This window comes from Mercenaria mercenaria, chromosome 2 (assembly GCF_021730395.1).
Source record: "Mercenaria mercenaria strain notata chromosome 2, MADL_Memer_1, whole genome shotgun sequence".
Taxonomy (NCBI): Eukaryota; Metazoa; Mollusca; class Bivalvia; order Venerida; family Veneridae; genus Mercenaria; species Mercenaria mercenaria.
Window position 1 is genome coordinate 8,962,689 of NC_069362.1, and position 10,490 is coordinate 8,973,178.

Genomic DNA, 10,490 nt, shown 5'->3' on the forward strand with positions numbered 1-10,490 from the left:
GCATGGATGTCATCATATCTTAGTGACCGCTATCAAACTGTGTGCGTTGACAGTGAGTTGTCGACGCCTATGTTGATGAAATACAGTGTGCCCCAGGGATCAGTGCTTGGTCCAAAGAACTATATCATGTACACTAAACCCGTGAGTGCCATATGCAGACGTCATGGATTTCTACACCATTTCTATGCCGATGACGCTCAATTGTACCTATCCTTTAAGCCGATAGAGGCTGTGGCTAGAAGGGAGGCTTTGCGCCGCATTGAGAGCTGTCTGGCTGAAATTGTCTCGTGGATGCATTGCAACATGCTGAAGCTTAATGCTGATAAAACGGAGGTAATGCTATTCACATCAAAACGTAACTCCAAGTACATTGATGACGTCTCTATTAAGGTCGGTGACTCTATGATAAAATCCACAAAATGTGTTAGGAATCTTTGTGCAGTACTTGACAGCAACAGCAATATGGATTTGGAACAACAAGTCAACTCTGTGTGCCGGGCTGGATATGCACAACTTCGCAGAATAGGTCACATCAGACGGTATCTTACCAGTGATGCTACAAAGACCCTTATCAACAGCCTGGTTACTTCACGGTTAAACTACTGTAATGCCTTGTTAAGTGGTATTCCAAACAGCATACTTAACAAGTTGCAACATGTCCAGAACGCGGCAGCTCGCGTCACCACCAAGACGCCCCGTCGCAATCATATAATACCGGTTCTGAAGGAGCTCAACTGGTTGTCAGTAAAATACAGGGTGCAGTACAAGGTTCTGACCCACACATTTAAGGCTTTACACAATCAGTCCCCTGCCTATATTAGGGATATGATACAAGTGTATATACCGGCCAGAAACTTAAGATCACAAGACACACTGTCACTGGTTATGCCAAAAACTAAAACCATGATGTATGGCAATCGCAGCTTTTCTTGCACTGCTCCGAAGCTTTGGAACTGCCTTCCCGTCAAGATTTGGGAAGCTGACACGTTAGCTGCTTCCAAAAGCCTGCTAAAAACCCACTTCTTTGTACAATATTTTGTTAACTGACCGATTGATGCTTTTTTTTCTTCTTCTTCATAAAACTGCGTAGAACAGTATTTTATCCTAGGGTAACCTAAATACTTTTAAATATGTATGTATGTTTGTCTTGTTTAACCTATACGATTAACATTTATGAATTTTGTTAATGTGGAATGCATTATTTTTGTATATGTATTTGTTAGAAATTTTGCAATTTTTCTGTGAAGCACTTTTGAACGTGTACACGTGCATGAAAAGAGTGCTATATAAATGTGGTATAATAATAATAATAATAATTGTAAAACAAACTTGAACAAGCAACTATTACAACTCACATACTACACTAGATATATAGATCCGTTAAACACCAGCCAATTATAACTTGCTTCTGTAAACGCGTAATCCAATCAGCAGCTATATCATTTCAATTACATTGTGTACTGACTGCCAGTAAACATTTTCCTAGTGCATAATTTTTACTGAATTATTATCCTCACTGTTCTTTTTAGTGTAGCTATGAAATAAAGCACTTATTGAATGATAATACCGGCGAATACCCAAATCTATGGACCTGACCAAGGTGATACTCATCTTGGTCAGGTTCATAAACTTGGATACATAGATAAATAACCTCATCATCAAGCAATTACTGTTATATATTCCCTTTATTGATTGCCATCTAGTAAGCAAAATCGCAATGGCGTTGAAAAGTTATATCATTCATGTTTTTATGATTTTTGATTACTGAGTTTTTTCTCAACGGTTTTTAGACCGAATGACTTACTGTTAGCAGTGTATTATTGATAGAACGAATTAGCAGATCTATAAATGCTGTTTCATGTTATACTTTATAACCGGGCTCGTATTGCAGGTTTAATAGTTAGTGCAAACACAAACAGACAAAGGAAAAAGAATCACAGTTACATTTTTTGTTCTTTTCTTGATGGAGTAGTTTATACATAATTAGAAACAGTTCCGAAATATCCTCACAATAGCAAAAAAAACCAACAACATTTCTGCATAAAAAACAAGTTTATCACGTGTTAAAGTCGTTAAGAGTTTTTTATGTTGAAAAAAAAACCCAACAACACATTACGTTTAATTACTTGTACTATAGTATCACTCCTTTGATTCATTTCATTTTCGTGTAAAACAACTCTATTCCCTGATCACCATGGAAATAATGCTGTTACTTCCAAAAAAAAATCACAAAGGACCTTCTATATCACTGATCCGTGATTAGAATGAACCACTTTATAATAATAAAAAACAACACTTTATCTTGGTTTGGTTGTTTTAAAGATTTAAGAGGTAAGTGCGAGGGTGACAGATCGTGAACGTACCTCCAGTGTCACAATTTTGGTTCATACCGTTGAATGCATCACCTTCTTGTGCACTCATTTAGATTTTATCTTTTCTGGAGAAATTAACGTAAGAAGGAGAGAAAGAAATTTATATTTACATGTGCTTGGGAAATGATAAATCAATTAGTGTTGGTTCTGATTACCTAATGACGACATGTTAATTGTTTTTATGCAAGTTAAATGTAAATGTATCTCAAGTGTAAAGTGTGGATAATAGAGTAAAACATGTCACAAAAGCTTTTATTTCAGTTTTTTACTAATTAAACAGTATGTTTTTCCCCAAAACATTTCGGCAAACTGGCAGTAACGACACATAAACAATGGTTTACAGTAATTTCTAATTGCTAAAAATTCTTCTCTCCATTAAGTTTTTGTTATTATATTCATAATGCCCATAGCCAAACAAATGTAAAGCGTTGAAATAAGACTGGAGAGTAAAATGTTTGTAACGCATGCTTTTACACATAGTTTCAAATTAATATGTGTCTTAGTTTACGGTCTTTGCCAGCATTAACTTAATTTATTATGAATACGGTATCATGCAACAGAGAAATTTATTCTTTGCTTAATTTCTGTTCTAGCACGTTATTTATATTGGTAAAATAACCCATCTAGAATTTTTAATAATTATTTCTTACATATTACCAGCAATAACAAAAATAGGCAATTCAATCTTTGCTTAATCGCAGTGTCAGCACATTAGGCCTATTGCTAAAATAAACCATTTACATTTTTTTTAATAAAAATAAATACTTCTTATAAGCGGTGAAATGATGTCAGTAATGTATTCATTTATTACTTACAGAACCCCACAGTCCGTTTGCATCCCTTACATTAAATGTCCATAATGCTTTATTTTTTTTTATCTTAAAACAGATGAAACGGCTTTCCAAATAGATGTTATGTGTACTTACATGGTTAGAAAAGCACTACTTTTAATATTGCACATGAACTGTTATATCTAGAGCCATAAAGGGAGGCAATAAAACAATAGATACCGTAAAACATTCTAGAATGTTAAAATATTCAAACCTTTGACAAATGGTAAAGAAAGAAATTATCAAACATAGGATTTAACCAACAAGAAATGACTGAATTTGATGTTCATAACGGAAAATGTTGCAGCCACATTTTAACAAAAGCATTATGAACCTTTAATATTCTTACAGCATCCGTTTTCTGTATAATATTCATATAAATTTATATTTCATTTATATGATTATGGCTTTGGTCTTGTTTTATTTTACTTATCTGAAACTATAACATTTAGTTTGAAAATTTAAAAGAATCCACAAGCATTTTTCTTCGAAATCACAATACCACTTTTTTGATTAGACATTACTTTAATTATACCTATGCATTTGCAGGAAAGTTCTATCTAAAATTAGTACATTAAACAAAAGTAAAATTACTAATACATTTTGTAAATATTGAACCATTTAACAGTAGGAACTCCTTTACAGAAAATATGTTTTTGAATGTGCTGAATGGAACAGCTTTCAGTTTTTCGAATATTAATATTTTCATTTTTACAGCGTTATCATTTATTATATAATAAATTAATTAGCAAACGGAATGACTTCCCATTCATGCCTGAGGTTATATGCACTTTTAATATGGCACATATCGGCACGGTAGTTTTAGTAATGGGAGCGTAAACGTGTGCGGATGGTTTCAACATCGGGAGGGTGAAACATTAGCACTTATATTTTTCCTTGAAAGTTTGATGATACCAGAAACAAGAAACTGAGCGAAACATTTCTGGATTCTCTTTGAAAGGTTTAACACGGAAACTGTAAACTTTCATTACATATATGTTACAAACTAAAGCAACACAAAATATTGAAAATAAAAAATAACAGTTAATTGCGTCATTCAATTTATGATATTTCCAGTCTGTTATACGTGAAATAAAATCAATGAAAATCACATTTGACAGTCACGTATCCCATAATTTTTAATTTTACTTTGTCATCTTATTTGTAAAAAGTCTCCCCGTACTTGGATTCTTCTTTTTTTTCTTTTTTTTTTTTTTTGATTTAACGTCGCACCGACACATGATAGGTCATATGGCGACTTTCCAGCTTTCATGATGGAGGAAGACCCTAGGTGCCCCTCCGTGCATTATTTCATCAAGAGCGGGCACCTGGGTAGAACCACCGGCCTTCCGTAAGCCAGCTGGATGGCTTCCTCACATGAAGAATTCAACGCCCCGAATGAGGCTCGAACTCACATTGATTAGGGGCAAGTGATTTGAAGTCAGAGACCTTAACCACTCGGCCACGGAAGCCCCGTACTTGGATTCAGTTTTGTTATATTTTCTGGTCCTTTGGCATCATGGAGTCCGTTTAGTTATTGTGTAATAGAGTTCCGCTTAAGCCGGTGCTAGGGGGCGTGAGAGGTGTTGCATTTTTCATTACTTCTCATGAACAAACTCAATCAAACCTGCTATTATCCTCCTTGGTTGCATACTTTGCTTCCAATGGATCTTTTACAGATTTTATTGAGTACAGGTTCTGTTTACGTCAACGTTGCTAACAATTTATTTAGGAAAATTAAGTAAGTTCGTTTTTTTGCGATTCTCAAAATTTGCTGTATTTTTCTTATCAACAGCACGTCATGTTAATCTGCAAACCATAAGAAAAAGACCGAAGACACCATCTGTTTACATATTTCAGTTACATTGTATTATAATATATTTAGCCCTTGTAACATTCCCTTTAGAGTGTCCCTCTCTTATTAGTTACACGTATAACTTTAATTGGCGTAGATCACTTATATCTTCCAGACTGTTTTGCATGAGGCTGTAACGAGCATTAGTTTATACAGAATTTATTTTAGGTCGATTGTGAAGGAAGTTCTACAACTTATATTAATCACTCTCGACACCTCATTCCTGATGGAATCCATCGCCACGAGGGTATGAGAGAAGAGGCCAGTTTCCCTTTTAGTGCTGAGCGCCAAGCAAGGGAGGTACTAGTACCATTTTTAACGTCTTAGGTATGACGCGGCCGGGGATCGAACCCACGACTTCCCGCACTCGAAGCGGACGCTCTACCATAGGCTATCGAGGCGGTTGTAACGAGCATTAATACTAGGATATAATGAGCTCCCTAACAAAACAACTCTTGCGTTTAGTGAGGGGCTGAGCATCTTTTGATCATTCCCGTTTTAGCACTGCAAAGAATTCTTTAATGGAACCCACGCCATTTAGGTACACACAAACTGTTTTGTGTTTATGTAGACTAAGTGTTCTTTTTATTTATTTTCTTCGCAATATTTTTTTACAAGTTTTAGTCCTGAAATTGGTCCCTATAAAACAGTATCAATTAAAACAACATATTTACAATGTCTTGCCTTTGATTATATGCATTATTTGTGTAAAAACAACTATTGTAACAGATTCTACACTGCTGCCATTTTTTGCTCTTTCTTCACATGCAAAACTTTACTTTTGAAGATGAACCCTGTATGATTGAAGTTTCAAGTTGGTCCATATTTCTACGGAATTCATTATTTTTTGCCAAACCCCATATTCAGTGTTTGCAGTATTAAAATGGCAGCCGTCAAATATACGAGTATACGAGTATTGACAACAAATTTCACATCGGGTCGATGCCGCATGAAATATCTGTCTCCATCTAAGTATCATACAGCAACTGCTTAACAGACTCGTCTTTTTTGGAAAGTAAATTACACTTTGCAATTCTCCGTATTACCCTGAGGAGACAGAAAATCACCGCATCAGTTTGATTACATTATGATAATCAATGGCGATTACGGCTTGTAGTACATTTCATTACTTGCTTACAGGGACCGATAAAGATAGTCATCTCATTTTTCTTTCGCGGAATGTGTGTAAGTTAGAATGATTAATCTATTAGAATGTTTTGCTGCATGAATTCAGTTTCACACCATAATCAAGAAATAAGTTTTTGTCAAAAGATGGTGGAAACGGAGAGGGAAGACTAAAGTAGAGTAGGTCAATAAAAGAATATATTCGGTGCTGCTTGGATAATATTTCTAATAGACAATTATAAACAGTTTTAGATTGTTTGCACACAAAAAAACGGCGTTAAAGGGCAGTTTTTTTTAAATTTGTTCTGGTGAAGTGATTATTATAGGTCAACGGCGAGAAAGATAAACTGATTTACTATATGACAAATCCGACAGCAAGTCAATGCACATGAAGTAGACAATCATCATGCAGAAAGAAGAGGGTTTGAGGGAAACATAGTTAATTTCAAGAAAACATCGTCTTAATTTATAATCATTAAATTTCTACTGCTTTATACATATTAAGATTCATGAATTAACATCTTTTATAGATATATATTCTAAAAATCTTAATTTGATCAGAGTTTATATATTTTTATTCTTTTTTGTCCATCTCGCAAAAGAAAAATCACAAACAATGTATACTTTCTGTTTAACTCGTTAACATACACACTTGGCTTCTCCATCTTTTTGTTCAGTTTGAAATCGTTTGTAAGTATGACCTTTATTTAACAGACGTACCGTCTAACAAAACAATACGTCAGCATCACAGACGGACGGAAATCAAGTTCACTGCTATGAAAAAATTCTTTCTCGAATATTTGTGAAATACGTCGTCAGTTTGATTGATTAAAAGGTCATAGGGATCTCTTAGATTGATTTTGAATATTTCTGCTGAGCTTGCAGCTGCACTGTATAATTTTGTTGAGCTGCATGTATTAACTGGCATGTAAATGTACACGCAATGTATTAATCCAACTCGTCATTTGGATTTTTAACTTGGCTTGATTAAGATCGGTAGTAAGAAATGGAACCGAATGATTTGATTGTAACTTCTTATGATGCAAAAAAAAACGTTGGTGGATCGGAATATTTAAAAAAGTCATACACTTTACAGCACCGTAAAAATACGATATTTTACAACAACAACTTTGAATTTCTGTGGTAAATTTTTAAAACAGGATATGTGTACCATTTAGCATTGATTTAGCAAAAGCTGAATGTAACTAGGAAGTACACATGTGCATTTTTCAACACCAAATGATTTTTAAAACAAAGAAATGAAAAGTCCTTTTGAAGAAGACCAAAATACCTGTTTGTCAGACATGTGATTGATAATTACTAAACATGTAATTTTTCATTGATTCACAACTGATTTTTGTCCTAGTCTATGCTTTTAACTGTTTTACACACCGTCTCTTCTATCTTTATGCTGATTGTGTCTTTTATACTGTAAGCAGACTCTTACTTGAATCGGGAGAGTAAATAATTGCTGACCGACTCCGATTCAGCACCGACGGGGCAATATTAAAAGACATTTATGGGAGAAATAAGTGGATTCTTTAATGGATGTGATCATATTACGAACTGTTTTGTCTTCTAGACAATGTCGAATGGAAATTGTTCCTTGATTATAGCGCGTATATGAATTCATTCTGCATAGTTACCTAAAGTAGACCATAAAACAAGTTTAATGTACAGTATGTAACTTCTATCATACGATTTAACGTATCATACTTTAAATAACATTATAAATACATCTTTAAAGTATTTCTGTTTTCATTGTTATAATGTCGGTTTTATGTTTACAACGGCACAATTAAGGTCATATATCGACTTTTCATGCTTTTACTGGTGGAAGAAGTCAAATACCACCGCTGGCATTGTTTCAGGCATGGGCTGTCACCTGGGTAGAAAATGTCAGCTGAATGGTTTCTTAGCATGCCATGAGGAATTCTACATCCGAAGCGAACTTTTAAACTCTCCTCGGTGAGTGCAAGTTATGAGGAGTCAGCGGCCGTTCCACACAGCCAGGGAAGCGCCTTAAAATGACGTTTGTTTGATTTTATTTAAATGGCAAATATAACTGGAAGTACAAAAATACAGGCCTTTTTGTTTTCATTTAATTTTCATTTTATCAAGTTATGATTTATATATATTTTTCTAAGAATCTTTTTAACATTTATCATGCGCTTTCATGGGTGGAAATTTCAAGATAACTTCAATATTGTTACAGCAAAATATCTTAGTGTAATATTGAAAATGAACGTCTGCATTGTACATTTATGTATTGGATATTTATAACAAATCATTCCCGTCTACATCATATTTATCTCTGCCAGCTTTTGTTTTCATACATTTATCAAAGTCCCAGTATTATTTTTATACTCAGTCCTGTATTTGTACAAATATTGTGTTTGAATCACAAGTATACAAATATTTATTTATTTATTTATGTAACTTCTATGCAATTTAGAAACTTATATAACTTAAATACCTTTTGTATGGTGTACACACTGAAACGAATACTGCTGTAAGGTCTCTTTTCGGGAGGCTGCTGAACTATACAAATATTACTTCATACGTCAGAAGGAAACTGTATTGGTAATAAATAAAGTTGATAAAATTATTTTCATGTTAAAAGATTTTGTGTAGATTATTTCAAAAGAAATGAACAAAAGCGTATAGATATTCTGTAAACACAAATGTTCTCAAAATTGCGTGAATAACATACTGAACAATATTTGATAGTGAATTGAAATAATGAAAACGATTTATGACGACAAGTATACAAATGCCAAATCTTAAACAACAATGTTACCATATATAAGACAGTAACGATGACATGGACCAAATAAACAGAAAAAAACACAGTATAACTTACTTTATATCAAGTGTTAAATATTCTACCAAGAATAATTTTAATTTGTACTTTGTGTGCAGTTACAACAAGGACGAATAGCTACTTCTGAGAACGCAGCCTCCCGAAAAGAGACCTTACAGCAGTATTTGTTTTAGTGTGTACACCATACAAACGTTATTTAAATTATATAATTTTATAAGTTGTATAGAAGTTACATACAGCACGATTGACAGTTACACAAATATATAGGCGAAGTAAAGCAATTATACAAGAAGAACACAACAAACCAGAGCCATATCGGAGCCCGGAATTGGAAAGGTGTGACAAAACACCAGAGGGCAGTTTAAATCGGGTTAAACTGGTTCACGTTAGAAAGCTATAGGACAGAGTAAATAAAAGTTAAACCCGCCAGGTAAATTCATAACACATGTACAATACAGATTTAATTTAGTACTTCTTGAAATCTTACATCAAAACATTTGAAACAAACTATAGTATATGAAACTGCCGATGCACATGAACGCGCTTTAGAAATGACATAAGGGATAAAAAGGAAAAAATTCTAACCACCCCACATGATGTATTCATGATGAGTCGTTACTGGCATTACCGATTCATACGTAATTTTCCCTATCTTCTCGATGAAATAAGACGGCGTCTATACTTAATAACCCGACATTCCTTGTCTCACATTCAGATTAAGTATATCCTATACTGCGTTATCAAAAGAAGACATTTAGGGCGAAAATAGAAATTGCTGCCATTGATATGCCATCTTTTTGCAGTCTCTTCCTTTATCTGAAACAAACTTCAAAATACGAGGGCAGATCCAGAAGTTCGTAGACTGTTCATATAACGTCCTTATTATATGTCGCATAAAAATGAAACTTAAACAAAACCTTGACATTTTCTTATAAGCGTGCAGTTGAAATGCAAATGCATTTTATATTATTCACTGAATTATCAGTGTCAACAGCAACGCGCATCGGTATACCCGGAGCACCTAAAATTATGCATTTTTCAGCAGCATTTCTTAAATTTATTACTACGGTAACCGCATTTAAATGTGTATTCTTTTGCGTACAACTCCGCGAAATCGTCTGCTGTACAACGTCATTTATGACGTTATTACCGGACATTTTGACCTTTGTCTGTGTTTCCGGTTGAAAGATATAAAAAAATTTAACAGCGTTGTCACTAACCGAAATTTCAAATCCTGGCGACGTCGAGTTAAGGGCAACCATTAAATATTGCGTGAGTTCCAGTACGACCAAGAAATGCAGTGGGGCGCTTGTTTTTAGTGGCATCGACGATTTCAGGAAGGAAGGTTCTTTATAGAAGACGATCATTGATGTGGCCGGCCGTCTAAGGTGAAATGTTTTCAGAGAAAGTGAAAGATATGTTGTACAGTGACAGCGAAACATTTTAAGAAATTTAGCTTCTGAACTAGATGTTTCCATTTCTAC